Genomic DNA, 20,185 nt, shown 5'->3' on the forward strand with positions numbered 1-20,185 from the left:
ATCCAAATATCTCGCTTATTATTGATTTTTCTTTTAATTTTTGTTTGTACGTCTGTACGTTTGTTATCTTTTCAAGTGATAATGACTGAACCGAATTCTACGAAAATTGGTATGTAAAATACGTTAGTTCCCACTTAGATTCTAGCCTATATGGCATTCAAAATACTTTCTTTAAAAGGAGGGTTATAAGGGGCCTGAAGTAAATAAATGTAAATATCTCGTTTATTATTGATTTTTAGGACAATATTTCATAAGAAAAGTTGTTTTAAAATGTTTCCGATAAGTTTTATTATAAGGCAAAAGTTGTATAGGACCGATATATATTTAACGAGATACGCGAGTTTTAAAATAACAATGCGCTTTATATCCGTGTCGCTTCAATCAGGCTGATATAATACAATGAAAGCAACTGACTCTGCGATTATTTGAGGTGGCCTTCTGTAACAAGCGGAAGATATTTATTTAACACTCTTATTTTATTTAATATGTCCGAACGAGTAAAAACATATTCAGGGGCTAAACAAGATTCTTAGAACCATGACACGTTTGATAGAGATGTATATAAAAACACGAATTTAACGCTTCCTGGGGAAATTAGGAAGTTCTATAAGAATCTATAATAGGCCTACCTATAAACGTTTTCGATAAGTAGAATCTTTCTTAAAGTCATGTAAATTGAGTTAAGAGTAGCCTATGTGTTGGGTAAGATAGTTCACTACTGAAGGAACGGCAGTAGCTTTCGGTCTATAACAGAAAAGACCAACAGCAGTTAACTGAGGAAAATCTGTTCCCTGGAGAATGCTCGGTATTTTTATAGTAAAAATCTGAAGATTCGGATGCCAGAAACCAGAACCACACAAGAATCTTGGACTGTTCGGAAATTTAAGAGCGCACGCTTGTTTGTACTGACATATGTAACTTCTAATTGTACTGTATAACGTGTTTGTCTTTCAGTGTTTATATCTAACACGATCTCTTTTTTGTGGTTAAAATTTTTGTGCTTACGACTTTGTCAGACGTTAACTTCAGATTTTTTTAAACTGCTCGTTTGAATGAAAGAAACATTCTTTACCTGCTATCAAAATTTATCTGGTTATCACTTTTTTTATTTCATCTTAAATTTGAATTTCAAAAGTAAGTCTGTCTTCGAATCCGAAAATTTCCAAAATCCACATCGACCCAGTGCTAAACTATCCCGAATTTTTTAACTTTTGTTAGGCTATATTCACAATTGAGGTCTTGAAATAACAAAGGTGCTAAGTACCGAAAATAAGGAATAGAGTTATTTCAGAAAAACTGATACTACAAGGGCCTGTGTCCAGTGTCATGTACCGGTCATAGTTTGAGGTCTCATAGTACTTACCCAATTGATATGTAACCTGAAATGGTACATAGCACATATGATTGTGAAAATCTCCATTTAGAAGAAAATGGCACTTAGCAACTTTGTTATGTCAAGGCTCTATTATTATTGTTATTATTATTATTATTATTATTATTATTAGTAGTAGTAGTAGTAGTAGTAGTAGTAGTAGTAGTAGTAGCAGTAGTAGTAGTAGTAGTAGTAGTAGTAGTAGTAGAGCATGGATTATCCGAAACAATTGGGGACGGTGGTGTTCGGATAACTGATTTTTCGGATAACCGATTAGTCACGAAAACAAATTATACCGGTGTCATAGGAGCAGTATGCAACAAAGAAACACTGATATTAAACACAAAACTGTACATACAGTATATATTTTGTATCACACGTCTTACAAATAACACAGAGAACTGACTAGCCTAGTTTGACAAGTTCAAAATAGTCACTAATGTAGGCCTACAGTTTAGGAAAAGAAGTCCAACTTTTTTTTTTTTTTTTTTTTTGCTTCAGAGCTGAGAGACTTTTTTTTTGTTTGCCGCTAAATCTCGCGAACAGCGCTAGCGAATCTTCTACATGGCGTGCACAAAAATTTGAATTTGGCGCTGGAATGCTTTCGGTTAACCGATGTTTCGGTTGATCGATATTTGGATAATCGATGCTCTACTGTATTATCATTATTAGGCTATTATTATTACTATTATTATTACTATTATTATTATTATTATTATTATTATTATTATTATTATTATTAATATTCGAAAATAATTATCCAGTATCAACTACATGGCAAACCATCCAGCAAGCCATTGAAATTACTACTAGATGAACTTAGTCCATGGTGGTTGATGATGATGATGATGATGGTGATGATGATGATGATGACGACGATGATGATGACGATGACGATAGGGAGTGGGGGAAGAAGTTTTTTTTTAATTTTAGTAGGTTATTTTACGACGTTTTATCAACATCTAAGGTTATTTAGCGTCTGAATGAGATGAAGATGATAATGCCGGTGAAATGAGTCTGGGGTCCAGCACAGTAAGTTACCCAGCATTTGCTCATACTGGGTTGAGGGAAAACCCCGGAAAAACATCAACCAGGTAACTTGCCCCGACCGAGAATCGAACCCGGGCCACCTGGTTTCACGGCTAGACGCGCTAACCGTTAATCCACAGGTGTGGACGGAGAAGAAGTTAATTTGATATTAATTGTAGGTGGCAGGTGGTAAAATCCTAAGTGTAACTAGTATTTACGAGGTCGTATATAGGTCTATTGTTTTACCTCCAAATTTTGACTTGAGCTAGAAATGGATAGTCAATTTTGCATAGAATTTAAATGTTAACAGATCTTTCATCACAAGACAAAAGTGACTTGATCGAAGAACATAAAGTAGGAAGGTAATGTGAATAGGTTCTGATATTGTGAACAGTATCGATTTCGCACTGGGTGGAGCCCTTTCTCAGGCTTAATTTGCAGGGGCAATGAACCAGAGGAAAGCTTGAAAGCGGCAATTTCTTATATAGCACACAAAGCATCAGTAAGTGAAGCTCGTCTTTGCTTGTCGTGATGAATTATAGCATTCACTCTTGTCACGGCTAAATGCATCGAAATCATTCGTTAACAACCGGCGATTCATTATGCATGAAATCTGAAAGACGTAAGCGCTACTGACAGACGTAAACAACTTAGTATATGTGACGGAATACAATTTTATTCTTCCTAGGTTATCTGTAGCATATGCCCCGACACCAGATTGTTTGAACGGTTCACTCCAACTTATCTCTGCAAGAAATTTCCATTCACATTGTAATTTTCCAAACTAGTACTTTTGTTAAATGGAAGAGCGCAGACAATGTCAAATATAATATATTATCAGTGATCTAGCAGACAGCTTTTAAGTACAATGAGTACAAGCAAATATGTTTGAATAGTGTCTGCCCTTAAAATCACCTTACAAATACATATTGACAAATGGAGTCATGAAGATTGTAGCTATTGAAACAAAGTGTCTTTGTTTATACAGTCGTCTGCAAAATATGACACAATGTAATCTTACATAACAGTACCTTTAACTTATGTTAGGTTAATTATGTCCTACGCCGTAGCGTCGTGGTCTAATATAGGCCTATCATGTCTGGACTCGGACTGGTTCGAGTCTCCGTGGGGAAGGAATTTTTTTATGAAAATTTGACCAGTGTATGGGATCGGTGCCCACCAGCTTTGTGATGAATTTGGGAAGCTACACTAAGGTTGGTATTACACTGTCAAAATTCTTTGACAAAAATATTTTATAAAATGAAGAGTCCACTGCAAGAATGATGGATGCCACTTTCTTTTCGAAAATGAACCAAGACTGTCAAAGCATAGCTTAAGACATATAGAATGTACATAGAGAGTTATATGGCATAAACACTGATAGTCATTGTCCAGTAATGATCGGAAAATCACAGTTAAGCTTTGAGCACTAGGCATTTCAAACTTTCAATTGCTTCTCCTAAAAAATGTATTCCAAATGACATCCATAATTCTTGCAGTGGACTCTTCTAATATATACATATATTTTTTTTACTTGGTTATTTAACGAAACTGTATCAACTACGAGGTTATTTAGCGTCGATGGGACTGGTGATAGCGAGATGAGGCCGAGGATTCACCATAGATTACCTGACATTTACCTTACGGTTGGCGAAAACCTCGGAAAAAACCCAACCAAGTAATCAGCCCAAAGAGGAATCGAATCGGCGCCCGAGCGCAACTTCGGATCGGCAGGCAAGCTCCTTAACCGACCGAGTTACGCTGGTGGCTATATAAAATGTATATTATAAAACATAATAATATGACAGCGTAATGGATTTTCTTTCATAAAAGTTTATTTGACAAAAGATCTTTTATAAAATGTAAGTGCATCTTGTTATCTTTTATAAAAGATTTACCTAGTCTGAATATGGCGGAACATAAATATTATTGGTCTGTTATTACAACCAAAATGCTGATATCAGAATATGAAGCGAGTGAAATGCTATGAAACACAAGACATATGAACTACAAAACAGAAATAAAAGACGAGAAGTGTTCATAGAAATAGCAGAGACTGTAACTGCTGTACAGGAGTGATGAAGAAGACTGGACAAACTGAAAATTATCTTAATCAATTCGCAAATACTTTATATAAATTTTCAAGTCCTCACACTGCACCTCTTTACAGTGAGGTTTGAAGGAAAATTGAAGGGCTCAGAGCCAAAAGCAACCAATCCACAATTTTGTATTGTTCATTATTAAACCTTTTTTCAAAACTATACATTGGTGTTATAAATTCATGATATTTTTTGTGTTTATTCAATGTAGACCATTTAAAATAAATTCTGAAACCAATCATTTTTGTAAGAATCCTCTTAATATCAACTCTTATTTACTCATTTTGTAATTGTGGGTTAGTCGCCTTTGGCTCTGAGCCCTTCAATTATCCTGTCACGTCTTACAATTCATGATTTAACCCAAAGACGTTTCTTTTTATTTTTCAGCAATATGCATATTGTAATATTTTGAAATAATTGAACATGCATAGTACTGTTTATAATTCATTTTTGCATATCTGTGTCAAAAAGAATGTTTTATTTTGTTTGAATATAAATGGAGGCTGATGGTTCTTGCTCCTTAATTTTAGGTTATCTTTGATAAAATATTTTATATAGTGTGAGGTAATTAAGTTAGTATGTAATTAATTAAGGTGATATGTAATTATGTATGATTATTATTATTATTATTATTATTATTATTATTATTATTATTATTATTATTATATATATTTTATATAGTGTGATGTAATTAAGTTGGTATGTAATTAATTAAGGTGATATGTAATTATTTAAATTGGTAATAGTTGGGTGAAATAGAAGTAGGCTACTTATAACTTAGATTTACTTTTGCTTATCGTAGGCGTTATTATAGAATAATTTTAATTATAATCCTAGGTTTATTGCATCTACTATTTATAGATTTACGTTTATTTTATTTTATTTCATTTAGGTTTATTTTATTTTATTTCATGTAATTGTAATTATTGTATATTATATATCACTGCCACCGGGTGTATACCCAATTGTAGTGTTAATAAATACATACATACATACATACATACATACATGTACTCAAAATCCTAGCTTTTATCACAGATCTTCGATAAAATATTTTATATATTTTTTTTTGTCAAAGAACTTTGATAGTGTAATACCAGCCTAAGTAGCGAAATCCAATTACGAAAACCAACTGTACCGGATGGGGTAGGGATCATCGTACCAACCACACGATACCTCTGTCCTGGTTGGATAATCGTTCACCTCTGCTGAGGCATGTGGACGGTTGTTCGGCTTTGTCCCTTTATGGGCTGTTGCGCCACGGATTAGGTTAATTATGCTACTCAGAGCTTAAACGTTTTCCTCTCAACGTGTTTCAGCTTTGCAAGCTGATAGTTTCACACCAAAAGGGTTAAGGGTTCGACCCTTGGCAAATCCCGTTATTTTTATATTTAAGAGCGAAGTTGTATTTGAAGTTCCTTTACCATTTCCAATTTACTATTGCTCCACTGTTTTATTGTCATCTCACAGTGTATAAATAGTTTCTGTGGTTGGAAATAGGCTTCAATAAAGCAGAGAATTTTGCACAATTGAAGTCTATTTAACGCGTCACTTCATTATTGTAACAAAATGATTATGCAATAGAATCTCGGTAATCAGTATGACGTGTTTCATATTTCTACGTTTGTTGTTAACAGTACATGAGATTTCTGTCCTTGCTTCTGAAAAATTACACTTAACACGACTAGTACGTACACAGAGCAGCAGCTAGCCTCATGTTAAAGTAAAAACACCAACTTATACACTATACTGTTTTCGCTGTAAGAAAAATCCTAATGTAAACATAAGCACGTTGCTGTCATACCCGTGATTGGCTCCCAGTCGAAACACTCACATGATGAAGGAAAAAATAGTTCGTATTTGGAAACCACAATCTTGTATTATTTGAAAATAAAAAAAAAACGAATTCTACTTAAATACGATGAAACATTTAAAATATGTAAAACGCTGCGTAAAAGAAAAACTACTTTTATATTTTGTTATGTACTATGAAAGCGGATGAATACCAACAGTAATACCGAGGTAGTCTGTTCTTGTAACAAGCTGGCGTCACTTCAGCCCGTAATTGTTCACGTAAGCACGTGGTACTGAAGTATGGCTTCTGCATCCGCAACTGTCCATTGTGAAGACATAAGACTTAAAAGTAATTTAATTACAGTAATTATAAAGTAAATGTTTCCTAAGCAAACGAATGCATAGTAGTGAGGTTAGGCCTATTTTACAAGTAACGGAAAATGTTTAACATGACACAGAATGTACAATAGTAGGCGGAAACACGTACTGAGAATCTATGGCGCCAAACAGCGACCAATGAAGCCTCACTTCAGTCACGTGCTATTGTTTACATTAGGATTTTTCTTACAGCGAAAAGATAAGTAACCATTGTCATCGCAGCAATTTCCTGCTCTCAATAGTAATGAACTAATTATTGGATTTATTTTCCACATAATTTTTATATTTCTTGGAAATTATTTTTATTTTTATCAGAGACAAATTTTGAAATTAGATAATAAATCGGGGAAAAGGAATTAAAAGGGAAAACCATCGAAATAAGCATTTATGCAAAATAAAGTTGGCTTCATTCGAACGTTAAAACCATGATCGGAAAAAAATCCACTTCTATTTTTTCAATATGCCAAATCAATAAAAACATGCAATTGCATGACATACCGCGGTTTAATGATGACTATGAACCGTAATTAGACATTCATTACTAGAAGGACTCTGGTCATAAAGTGGGCATGGTGCAAAGATACCATTTCATACTATACAATACAAGGATAATAAAATGACAAACATCAAGTTCCGATGGAAATAAGATAAATATTCATTTTCAATCAAAAATTTAACTAGGAAGCGCTGGATTTGCAGTCAGGCATGCTCTAACTTAAACCACACTGTTTTTCAGGAAATGAAGCCCATCTTCAAGGCAATTATTTAATATTTCACAGAGCTAACAATCGCTAAATGTTTATTTCTGAGTTTATTCAACTATAGATTTTAAAGCCGAGATTTCTAGACATATATTTTATGAGCCTTTGTTCCACTGATGCATTCACTTCTCCACACGCATTATGTTTATATGCATGCCTCCGTCATAACACCGCAACTGAGGAGCTAGTTTCCGCAGTTGGGGCCGCATTAGCATGCGCAGGGGTGGTTCGTAATCGACAAGAAGCAAATTACAGCCGACTTCGATTCACAGTGAAGCCTGGCATACGCATCCAGCAATTATCGGGTTTATGTTAAACAATTGACTTTCTAACAGAGAAGCGTGTATACCTCGAACCAAACAATCTCTTGACTGCCTTGTCACCCCCAAAAAAAACCTAAGTCGATTTTACTACTTTTTCTGTTTTGTGCTGCGTCTTTTCACCTAATACTTTTGTTTTACTTCACAATGTTTCTAACATCTTCCACTGAATTTATCGTTATGTTTCACAGTGTCTTTTATTTGAAACTCTTCGTATTTTTCCTCAATATCCAAGACATTGAACTTTGTCTCCATAATTATATCATCGGAGCTTTTGTTATTGCCATTGTCTCCATAGTTACTTCATCGAAGACTTTATTATTGCCAGTATCTTCATACGGTAGTTAATTCATCGAAACCTTTATTACTGTCAGTAGCTCCATATGGTAGTTGTTTCGTAAATTTTTTTCTTATTGTCAGTGTCCCCATAGTTATTTCATGGCAGCTTTTGTTATTTTCAATGTCCCCATAGTTATTTCATTGCAGCTTTCCTTATTGTCAGTGTCTCCATAGTGCTTTCATCGAAGCTTTTATTATTGTCAATATCTATATATGGTAGTTATTTCATTGAAGTTTTTATTATTGTCAGTACCTCCATACGGTAGGTATTTCATAGAAGTTTTTCTTATTGCCAATGTGTACATATTTATTTCATCTCAGCTATTCTTATTGTCAATGTCTCCATAGTTGTTTAATCGAAGCTTTTCTTATCGTGTCTCCACAGTAATATTTCGCCGAAGTTTTTCTTCTCGTCAGTATCATCGAAGCTTTTGTTATTGCCATTGTCTCCATAGTTACTTTATCGAAGATTTTATTAATGCCAGTATCTTCATACGGTAGTTATTTCATCGAAACTTTCATTACTGTCAGTATCTCCATATGATAGTTATTTCGTAATTTTTTTTCTTATTGTCAGTGTCCGCATAGTTATTTCATCGCAGCGTTTTTTATTTTCAGTGTCCTCATAGTTATTTCATTGCAGCTTTCCTTATTGTCAGTGTCTCCATAGTGCTTTCATCGAAGCTTTTATTATTGTCAATATCTATATATGGTAGTTATTTCATTGAAGTTTTTATTATTATCAGTACCTCCATACAGTAGTTATTTCATCGAAGTTTTTTTCTTATTGTCAATGTGTACGTATTTATTTCATCTCAGTTATTCTTATTGTCAATGTCGCCATATTTATTTAATCGAAGCTTTTCTTACCGTCAATGTCTCCGTAGTTATTTCGTCAAAGTTTTTCTTGATGTCACTGTCTTCATAGTTATTTCATCGAAGCATTTCTTATTGTCAGTATGTACATAGTTATTTCACTTCAGCTATTCTTAATGTCAATGTTCCCATGCTTATTTAATCGAAGCTTTTCTTACTGTCAGTGTCTCCATAGTTATCTCGTCGCAGTTTTTCTTATTGTTAGTGACTCAATAGTTATTTTATCGAAGCTTTTCTTATTGTCAGTGTCTCCAAAATTATTTTATTGCAAATTCGTTATTGTCAGTTTCGCCATAGTTATTTCGTCGAAGTTTCTCTTGTTCTCAGTGTCTCCATAGTTATTTCATCGCAGCTTTTCTTATTGTCAATGTGTACATAGGTGTTTAACCTCAGCTATTCTTATTGTCAATATCTCCATCGTTATTTAATCGAAGTTTTTCTTATCGTCAGTGTCTTCATAGTTATTTCGTCGCAGACTTTCTTATTGCCAATGTCTCCATAGTTATTTTGTCGAAGCTTTTCTTATTGTCAGTGTCTCCATAATTATTTTATTGTAGCATTCCTTATTGTCAGTGTCTCCATAGTAGTTATTTCATCGCAGCTTTTCTTATCGCCAGTATCTCCATTCTTAATTCATCCAAGATTTTCTTATTTTCAGTGTCTCCATACTTATTTAAACTAATCTTTTCTTACTGTCAATGTCTCCACAGTTATTTCATCCAGGCTTTTTTAATTGTCAATGCTCCCATACCTATTTCATCTAAGCTTTTCTTATTGTCATTATCTCCACTGTAATTACATCTAAGCTTCTCTTATCGATAATGTCTTCATACTTCTTTTATCCAAGCTTGTCTTATAGCCAGTGTCTCCATAGTTTTTTTTTGTTAAAGTTTTTGTTAATGTCAATTTCCGTAGATATTTTATCTAAGCTTTTTCTATTACTACTGTTTCCATTGTTATTTCATTTAAACTTTTGTTATTGTCAGTGTATAGTGCTACATATTTATTTCCTATTGTCAGTATGTCCAGCTTTTAATATTGCCAGTGTCTTCATTGTTAGTTCATCAAAACGTTTCTTATCTTTCAGGGTCTAATGGAATACTTTCAATTTCTCCTTGAAATACATTCTTTATTCTTATATTCGCAATTGATGAAAAATAAATCATCCAAAAGTCGCGATCCACGTGTTGTAGTAAACAAGAATTAGAGAAGTGTTACAGGTGTATGACAGTCTTCAGAACGCCCTATATTTTATTAGCTAGATTAATAGGATAGAAAATTTGTACGAGATAAGAATATCTAAAATACACATCATTAGGAAGGAAGTGACAGGATCTGTTCTTGAAGAAGAATAAGAAGTAACAAGAAATAAACTGGGAAAGAGAATATAAACAAGTGAAGTACAGAAAGGGAAATGGAAAGAAAGAAGGAATAGAATAGAATAGAATAGAATAGAATAGAATAGAATAGAATGTTTTATTTTCGCTGGCAGAGTTAAGGCCATAAGGCCTTCTCTTCCACTCAACCAGCCTTAATCAATACAATACATACTTAAATTACGAATATTTACAATACACTTAAAAGATTCTCCAGCAGTATTCTTCATTCAAGTTTTAACGACTAGTTCATGTTTATTTAAATTTAGGTAAACCTATAAGATAAAGTAGTAACTTAATTTAAGAGCTAATTTAATTCAATCAATTATAATTAATTTGAGATAGCTAGTAAAATGAAGAAAATTAATTTAATATAAGTTTACTAGAACTATGTTATGGGGAGAGAAAAGTATAAATCTAAAAGGAAAGGTGTGAGAAAGGAAGACAAAAGAAAATATAAAGAAAGAAATAAGAAGGATAAATAGCTGGAACGAAAAAGAAAGAAGTAAAATGGTAAAAAAACGAAAGGTTTGAAAACATTAAAAGTAAATTAAATACAAACAAATAAATGAAAAAGGGATGAATAACGTAGGAAAAATGGATTACACAAGAGAAGAGAGATAACGAAGTTAGATGTTGTTACGTGACAAACATTGAACCTAAGTTTGAGCCAATAAACCTATTTATTATTCAGTAATCAACTTAGGCACATGCGCCGAAATACCTAGAAGAGTTTTACAATCTAAGATATGTTGACAATTCATATAAAAATTACTAGCAAAATATTCCCACCGACGAGGATGGGATTCGAACCCACGCGTGCAGAGCACATTGGATTAGCAGTCCAACGCCTTAACCACTCGGCCACCTCGTCAGCCGAAAAATCCCTGTTTACTTCGAAGGACACTGTCTAGGTAGGGTACGGTAAGTATATCACAAAGACGCTGACGAGGGGAACAACCCTGAATATCCAGTCCACGGATATTACAAGCAGTTGATGCAAACTGCACGCATATCTAGCCTTAACAGACTTCAGGTTTATGCTATTCAAATACCTAAAATACACTATTTGAATAGCCTACATACCTACTTTAATTTTATTTACAACTTTTTTTTTTTTTACTCTGTGGTTAGAGAGAGTATTATGATGCTGAAAAAAATCTATTTTCGCGAAAACACGCGCTTTCAACACTCTTGATATCGTAAAAGATTGGTTTTGTGTATGCCGCTTGCCTACCTTTCTTTCTGTCTCTTTTGTACGGCAATTTTCTTCAGTTACGGTCGGATTATGTTTCTATAGTCACTACTTAATAAATAAATTAATCCGAGAATCACATACAAGAAATAAGCCTACAACAATTTTAGTAAAAAATAATAGCTCTTTGCGTCATAATGTGTCCTTCCCGAGTATCCCCCTCCCCAACATCCGAATGGTAAGTTCGGAATATCGTACCGGGGAAAGACTCATAATGCAAAGATAAACGAAATCAGGCAGTGAAACAAGTGAAAAACTTCAAATACTATTAAGGTTGGTTCACAATAAACCGGGAATGAAAACACAACGAGATCGAGAACGGAAATAATGTTAAAATAAATGTATTTAAATGGGAGCATTCACTATTAACTATATTTAAATATATTTATTTTAACAATATTTCCGTTCTCGATCTCGTTGTGTTTTCATTCCCGGTTTATTGTGAACCAGCCTTTAGTAGTACCTAACATGAGCTGCACCCAGGAAGTCAAAGGAAGATTGCTATGGCAAAGGAAACTTTTCACAGGAAAAAAAGCAGCTTCTGCGGAGCTCTGGAAAAAAGAACTAAGGAAGAGACTAGTGAAGTGTTTTGTGTGAGGTGTGTCATTGTATGGGACAGAAACATGGCCACTACGAAGAAGTGAAAGGAAACAACTGAAAGCATTTGAAATGTGGATATGGAGAAGAATGGAGCATGTGAAATGGACAGAATAAGAAATGAAGCTGTCCTAGAAAGAGTGGGTGAAGAAAAACCAATGCTGAAATTGAGAGGAAGAGAAAAAGAAATTGGCTGGATCACTGGCTAAGAAAAAACAGTCTACTGAAGGATGGACTGGAAGGAATGGTGAACGGGAGAAAAGTTCGGAGCAGAAGAAGAAATGAGATAGACAACATTACGATACATGGGTCATCTACAGAGACTAAGAGGAAAGCGGTAAATGGTAAAAACAGGAGAATGTTGGATTTGCAGTGAAAAACCTGCCTTTGTGCAGAACACTATGAATGATTGAATACCTCTCTGTGTGAAGTAAAATACCAAAAATGGCCATGAACGTGAAATTTATTGTAATCTAATTTAACGCCATTTTAAAATGTAATTTTTACTAAAATAGCGGTAAAATGCGTCTTTAGTACGAATTATTACGGCTGCCGGCGAACCTCTCTGACATGTTTTTCCCTGGAACAATAACGTAACTCCAAAGCAGACAACTCGGTCGTGGTTTTGGTTCAAGAGAAAAACGCGCAAATGTGGTTCGCCAGCCGCCATAGTCATTCGTATTAAAGGCGAATTATACCAAAAATGGCTCACTGCCTATGCTCGTAATCTAGATGTGCTTGAGTCTCCCCTTCAAACCCCATCACTTTTCCCGTTTACGATCTTCCCTTGTGGATATGGATTTAGTTCCAGTGCGTGCTCTCGGAGTCAGGCACAATGTTGAATTTGCTTCCAAAAAGAAAATGAACCTCTTCAGTGTCTTAGAACTGTCCAGAGCAGTCAGACAAGGGTCCCGAACCCCAAAATGTTAAAACATTGATCTCATCCCCTGCACTCAGTCAAGAGGGGAAGTGCTTGATAATACGTATGGGAGGGGGTGGCTTTATGTGTTTCCATTAATCACGATCAGCAAATACCACCGAACTGTAAGTTGGGGTTACTGATGTGCCAAACTAGATCCTGCACGGGGAGGAAATGTGAGGGGGTTGAGAGAGAGGGAGGGGTAGAATGGAGCATTATCATCATTTCCCACGCGGCCGCCGAGTTAATGTCGTTCCTCGTGGAGTGAATAACCTTGTAATCCCGATAGAGTTTCGTGAAATTTATACGAATTCAGATTTAACTTAGGTTAGGGCTTAAATTGTACTTTAAATTCTTATTGTGAGAAGCAATACCATTCTTATTTATGCATTTTAACTTTGTTACGGTGTCATCGAAACGACTAAAGACATGATGTCGCAATCAACGAGTCTCGCTATAAAAAAAAACAAATAAGTAAATACAGTAAGATAAAATAAAAAAATAAATTCACAATATTTTGTATTTTATACACTATTATAATTTAATTATAAAATTTATGTTCGACCATGCCGAAATGTAGTAATTATACACCTGGTAGCAGTCCTTTAATGCATGTCATTAAAGTACACCTATTCATTAAAATTCAGGTTTTCGATTATTCTCGTACATGCAATCGAAAGACAACTAGGGAAACGTCACGGAGGCTGGAAATCCAATACTGTCGCAGAAGGTTATGTTCTGTTACTATAATAATTAGCGTTAATTGTAAATAATATTCAAATAAATTTAATTTGTCATCTCGTTTTTCAATGTCGAATTCAATTTCAAGGTTATATCAAGATTAATATTTATCTTACTCTCTAGATTATATCAAGGTCGTCGACATTAGTTTCCCGGAAAAAAATCAATACTTTCGCGTCTGCGCACATCTCACAATTTATGAGGTAGGCTATTGCACTCACTCACATAGCAATAACATGAATACTTATTAATAATTTCAAGTTAGAAATATGGTCGAGCATAAAAAGTCGTATTAACTTGCCTATAATGGTAATTAAGACGCTCGTATGAAAATTATGAAACTCGCTTGCGCTCGTTTCATAAACATCCTCGCGTCTTAATTACTACCATTATAGGCTCGTTGCATAATGAACTATTATGTAGCCCTTCAACTTTTAAAAATATTTTACATCTTTCCTGCTTTTCTTTATTATTTGTGAAAATAAAATTACTGTAAGCCTACTGCATTATAGAAAATAGTGAAATATAAAGTAAAATACTATAATGTACAGAATACACAATTATCGTGAAACCTACCTGAGTGTGAGGGAAAGGAAAAAGTGGACTGAGAAGTTCTTTCCCGCGCTACGCTTCGACTTGCAAGCTAGCTAGCTCGCTTACCCCCGCCATAACGTTCTTACTATGAGCTACAGCGCACGAATGCATTATTTGATTTCTCGAGATAACGAATGACCTATACACAGGCGTGTTATTTCTATTTTGTTTGACGTGGGGGCAAGACAATAGTACGATATAAATGGTAAGGTAAGTCGAAGTTCTTAAATATCTCACAGACGCTTTTTCTATCACACATATTACGGGATCTGGTCAGGATCGAATTCTTGACCCACTTCTTTTGCCCCCACCTTTATATTTCTTCCGAGGGAAACATGCAAAGGAATTGTATCGCCCCCGGCCAGGTTTTAATCTGCAAACCTCGGTTTCAATGGCAGGAATGGCAACCAACAATTCACCCAGGATGTCCTATCTTTAAACACATTTCTAGCGTGTATCGAGCACGACAGCGTCGTGATTAAGGTGTGGCGTTGCAAGTCGGAAGGTCACAGGCTCGATTCCCGATGTAGGCAAGAATTTTTCTTCTTAATCTATCCTTCCGCATAGCCCTGAGGTGAATTCAACCTCTAAAAGAAATTAATAATGAAGTCAGAAATAGACTTTTGGGCATTTCACTTTTCCTGGAAGTCATATTTCTAACGTTTCGGAACTACATATAGGCCTAGGTTTCAAAACGTTTGAAATGTTATGTTTCAAGACCCAACAGTTTATACATCACTGCGGAACGGATTTTTAGGTAGGTATACTGAAAGTCTAAAAGTTAAAAATGACATTTTTTATAACTGAGTGGATGTGATGTCCTAAAACAGTTTTCAGGCCTTGTTCACAACACTCGGAAATCTAACAAAAGAGAGCTGGAGCACAAAGACTGGAAAATGCAACTATTGAAGCGTGCTTGCTAATTTGTAAGTAACGGTTTAAGCTAGGGTTGCCAACCTTCCGGAAATTTTCCGGATTGTCAGGAAATCAGTTCTCTATGCAGGAAAGAAATTATATTATTTTTAGGATGCTTTATGTCCGGAATTGCAATTTTATATTCTAAAATGTCATACTGATTCCGAGACTGAAATATATACCAACTCCATAAGAACACTGGGACATTGTCTTGTAGTGTGCCAAACTTAAATAAAATGGCTGAACACAATTAATTTGTATCATCTCGGGGGGGGGGGGGGGTGCGGCTTGTGGGGGGGGGGTGGAATTTGCTTGCTTTTCCCCTCTGGAATTAATCTCATTCAGGTTTTAACAGTCTTATTAAGTACACAGAAGATGCCTTTCTTGGAAATAACGAAACCACGCTTTTTTGCAGGCTCCTATGATTTTCACTTATTTATATTTGACATCGGAAAGGGTCGTAATGTACCCCTCCCAAAAAGGCTCTATTTTCTTGGGCATTGCTGCTGCGAGACACCGTGCACTCTGACTATGAGATCACTCACTACTGGTCTGTCACTAGAGATGGCCTATATTTCACAAACCGATATTTTGTCACAGGTATTTGGTTGACATTTATAAATCTGTGACTGATGACGCGAAATATGTGACAAAATATCGCTATCGAAATCTGCTCCGTAGAAAGAGCATTGAATGTTCAGTACTCTGTGACTGATATTTCTATCATTTGTGATTCAGTGCCCTTATGTCTTAGGACGGTGAGTCTGTGGCGTTCTCACAACTTTCTCGTCTACGTCGTGGGTTTGCGCATGCGCATGATATAATAACAGCAATCGGCCGGTGATTTGATTATTTTTCGTGAAACCACAATTTCTCCATACCCAACTACATTATTTAAAAATTATCAACTGATTCAATAACAATAATATCTCTTGGTACATGAGATTAACTTTTGACACGTTAGTGTTGAGTTAGTAAGTATTTATTTGTTAAGCAATTGGTTTATTAGGCTTTGTAGTATGAGCACATCATATATTTACTGTAGGAATAGATGTTGATACACGAGCATACTTTACATCAGCTACTATAATTATTGCAGTACCAACAGGAATTAAAATTTTTAGTTGATTAGCTACTGTATATGGATCTCAATTATCTTATAGAGCACCATGTTTATGATCATTAGGATTTGTATTTCTATTCACCATTGGAGGTTTAACAGGTGTCGTATTAGCAAACTCATCAATTGATATTGTATTAATGGTACGTGTGTATAATTTATTTGTTGGATTTTTCCATATAAATCATTGATGTGTGGCATGTATAGAGAAATCGCATTCAAATTTCATTGCTGTTTAATATTTCCTCTTAATTTGTATCGATGCGACAAAATATTTGTGTAATTCATGCATATTTTGCTTACTTATCAATACTGTATTATAAAAATATCTGTGTAATTCATGCATATTTTGCTTACTTATCAATACTGTATTATAAAAATATCGGTGTAATTCATGCATATTTTGCTTACTTATCAATACTGTATTATAAAAATATCGGCGTGACAAAATCACCGACAAAAGTCACAGATATTTAATTGTCACAGTCACAGTTGTCACAGATACTTGAAAATATCGTTTAAACTCATCTCTATCTGTCATCTCTCGCCACAGCTCAGCTGTCGTGTGACTCCTGACGCACATGACTTTATTCAAATTCGTTTCCAGAGATCGGAAACAACCCTGTGTATTTCATGTGCACCATTTCCTGATAAATTAACTCGTAGATATAAACTTATAGAGTGTGAACAAAATCCGTCCAATACTACAGGTGGAATTTTTATTTTATTTTATTTTTTCGGTGTCAAAGGTGCTGAAAGCATGATAGCCTATCTCTATATGGATTTTTTACAGCATGACGTTAAGAAGAGATTGAGATTGATTGTAATTGCGTAGTTGCAGCCAAGTTTCCACTTCGCGACGTCTACTCGCGGGTCAAGTGAGGTAATCTTCGACTGTTGTGTAAGAATAGTAACTGCGCCCTTCACGCTGCCAGAGCGTTTCTGTATCTGTTAAGACGGTCATAAAGTTTATTAGCTTTTGGTAGATTCGTGCCATATCCAAGGTAGGGTGCACTAGGCTGAAACATACGTTATTATGATTTAAATCCTACTTATAATGGCGAACAAAAACTTACCCGCGTTAAGATATTAGCCTAAGTTCTAACGTGCGGTTCACATGAGCTAAGGCAAATTGCACGTCAGATGACGTTATAATTATAATCCGATTTTAGATTAAATCAATTCGTACACATTTTTTTTTCCGTGGCGCGACAGCCCATCAAGGGCCGAGGCCGACCAGTCGTCTGGTCTCAAATTCACATGCTTCACCAGAGGTGAACGATCATCCAACCAGAACGGAGGTATCACTTGGTTAGACGATGATCCCTTCAGCCGTTATAGCCGCATACTAGCCATACCAACACACAAGACATAATCGTATTCTTCATCATTCACTATCTCGCTATCGCACTTGTGGAATACCAAGCCCGGTGACATCAGAGACTGTCAGAATTTTACAATATTCAATAACAAAGTTATTAAGCATCTTCTTACTGTGTAGAGTGCAATGCAGTAAACTGGGTATTCTAACTTATTGCAAATATTTCGAAATTGTTACTGTTTTGTTTCTCTTTATATTTGTACAATCAGTATTTATTTTTAGATATTTGGTTATTTTATTTAATCACTAATATATTAGGCAGGCAATATATTGCATTAGAACCTTTCGTGCTCATTATATCTTTTTGAACTTTTACATTAGTTTTTTTTTTTTTTTTTTTGTATTTGTATTTGTAATTTTATTTCTATTTCTTATTTACTTCTTCTCTCCGCATTTGTTTTTTTGTATATGCCTATTTGTATTCTAGTGGTGTGGTACAGAAGGCCTGATGGCCTTAATTCCACCAGATTAAATGAATGAATGAATTAATTAATTAATTAATTAATAATATAAAATAAATACAAAATTGAAGAAGGTGTTTGGAAGTAATAGACTGAAATCACATTTTAAAATGAAGTTAATTTGTTAAGAAATCATTACAAATAAATATTACTTTAATTTTTCGTTGAATGATTTAGGTCATTTTGACTTAGGGTGACCAGATTCACGCCAATAAAAAAAGAGGACACAAAACTTTAAAAAGGACATTGTTCGAAAATACAGGACAGAAAATATGTACTTAGATTTAGATTTAGGCCTACATATATTATATTTTAAATTAAGACATTATCTATTTTATTACAAAATATTTACAGCACTGATTTAGGCTTATATCATACTTATGCTCGACCATGCCGAAATGTAGTAATTATACACCTGGTAGCAGCACTTTAATGGACCTCATTAAAGAACACCTATTCATTAAAGTTCACGTGTTCCACCAATCAGAAAATACCATTGTAGCAATATGAAAGCGCAAGTATCGATTATTCTCGGATATGCAATCGAAAAACAACTAGCGAAACGTCACGGAGGCTGGAAATCCAATACTGTCGCAGAAGGTTATGTTGAAGAATCGATCCAAAATAAAATTGAAATCTCAAATACAATATTAAACTCAATCGAAAAAAACAATATACAAATTAACATCAATTCACCGTCATCTTCGAGCCGTTCACAAAGCACATTCCCGCAAATTCACTTCACAAATTGCACAATAAATCACCTTTATTTGAAATAAAGTCAGATCTGTTACTATAATAATTAGCGTTAATTGTAAATAATATTCAAATAAATTCAATTTTTCATCTCGTTTTTCAATGTCTAATTCAATTTCAAGGTTATATCAAGATTAATGTTTATTTTACTCTCTAGATTATATCAAGGTCAATATCATTTGTTTCTCGGAAAAAATCAATACTTTCGCGTCTGCGCACATCTCACAATTTACGAGGTATTGCACAAGGTCAGTTCCGCTCCTCAGTCAGATAAGAATAACATGAATACTTATGAATAATTTCAAGTTAGAAATATGGTCGAGCATAAAAAATCGTATGAAACTTGCCTATAATGCTAATTAAGACACTCGTATGAAAATTATGAAACTCGCTTGCGCTTGTTTCATAAACATACTCCTGTCTTAATTACTACCATTATAGGCTCGTTGCATAATGTACTATAAAAGTATATTAATATTTATTTTATTACAAAACAATTATGAAAAAACTTAATAATAATGATTTTACAGTAAAGGGAACTATAATTATTAAAGAGGACATATTTATCTATTTATCTATTTATCTATTTAGATAGACCTAGGCCTATATTATACTTAAAATTGTGTCAATATCTATTTTATTACGACATACTTGTGATAAAACTTAATAATATAAAATGATTTCACAGTTAGCTACATATGAAAGCAATGATCATAACAAGTAGGAGCAAAGAGAGTTATGATCGTTGGCAACGTCGATGCTGCTGCCACTTACAGACAAATTACTTGAGAAAGGCGTCAAATCAGATAATTTCAGAATATCAGGCATACAAGTTACGAAAAAGAGTGCATGTCTTGATTTTTCTAAAATCCGCCCGGACCCTGGGCAAAGGCGCAAAAAGGAGGTCATGTCCGGACAGAAGAGGACGTCTGGTCACCCTATTTAGACTTGGAGAAGTATTTCTCTGTCCTTATTTTGGTCTGATATTTCTGCCAATTCTACCTGCCATCATCACTAACACTGCTATTGTTATCAAAGCCAACAATGTCCAATCTTTTGATTTATGGTAAGATCTAAATGATATTATCAGTTCTATTGGTAC

At 34.5% G+C, this 20,185-nt stretch overlaps 1 non-coding gene across 1 annotated transcript; it reads right to left on the reverse strand.

Annotated features, from left to right (window-relative positions):
* Positions 1 to 11,136: 11,136 nt before the first annotated feature.
* TRNAS-GCU (transfer RNA serine (anticodon GCU)) lies at positions 11,137 to 11,218 on the reverse strand. Its single transcript has one exon. It is a non-coding gene; the product is annotated as a tRNA-Ser (tRNA).
* Positions 11,219 to 20,185: the final 8,967 nt, after the last annotated feature.

The sequence above is a fragment of the Periplaneta americana genome, chromosome 4 (assembly GCF_040183065.1).
Source record: "Periplaneta americana isolate PAMFEO1 chromosome 4, P.americana_PAMFEO1_priV1, whole genome shotgun sequence".
Classification (NCBI taxonomy): domain Eukaryota; kingdom Metazoa; phylum Arthropoda; class Insecta; order Blattodea; family Blattidae; genus Periplaneta; species Periplaneta americana.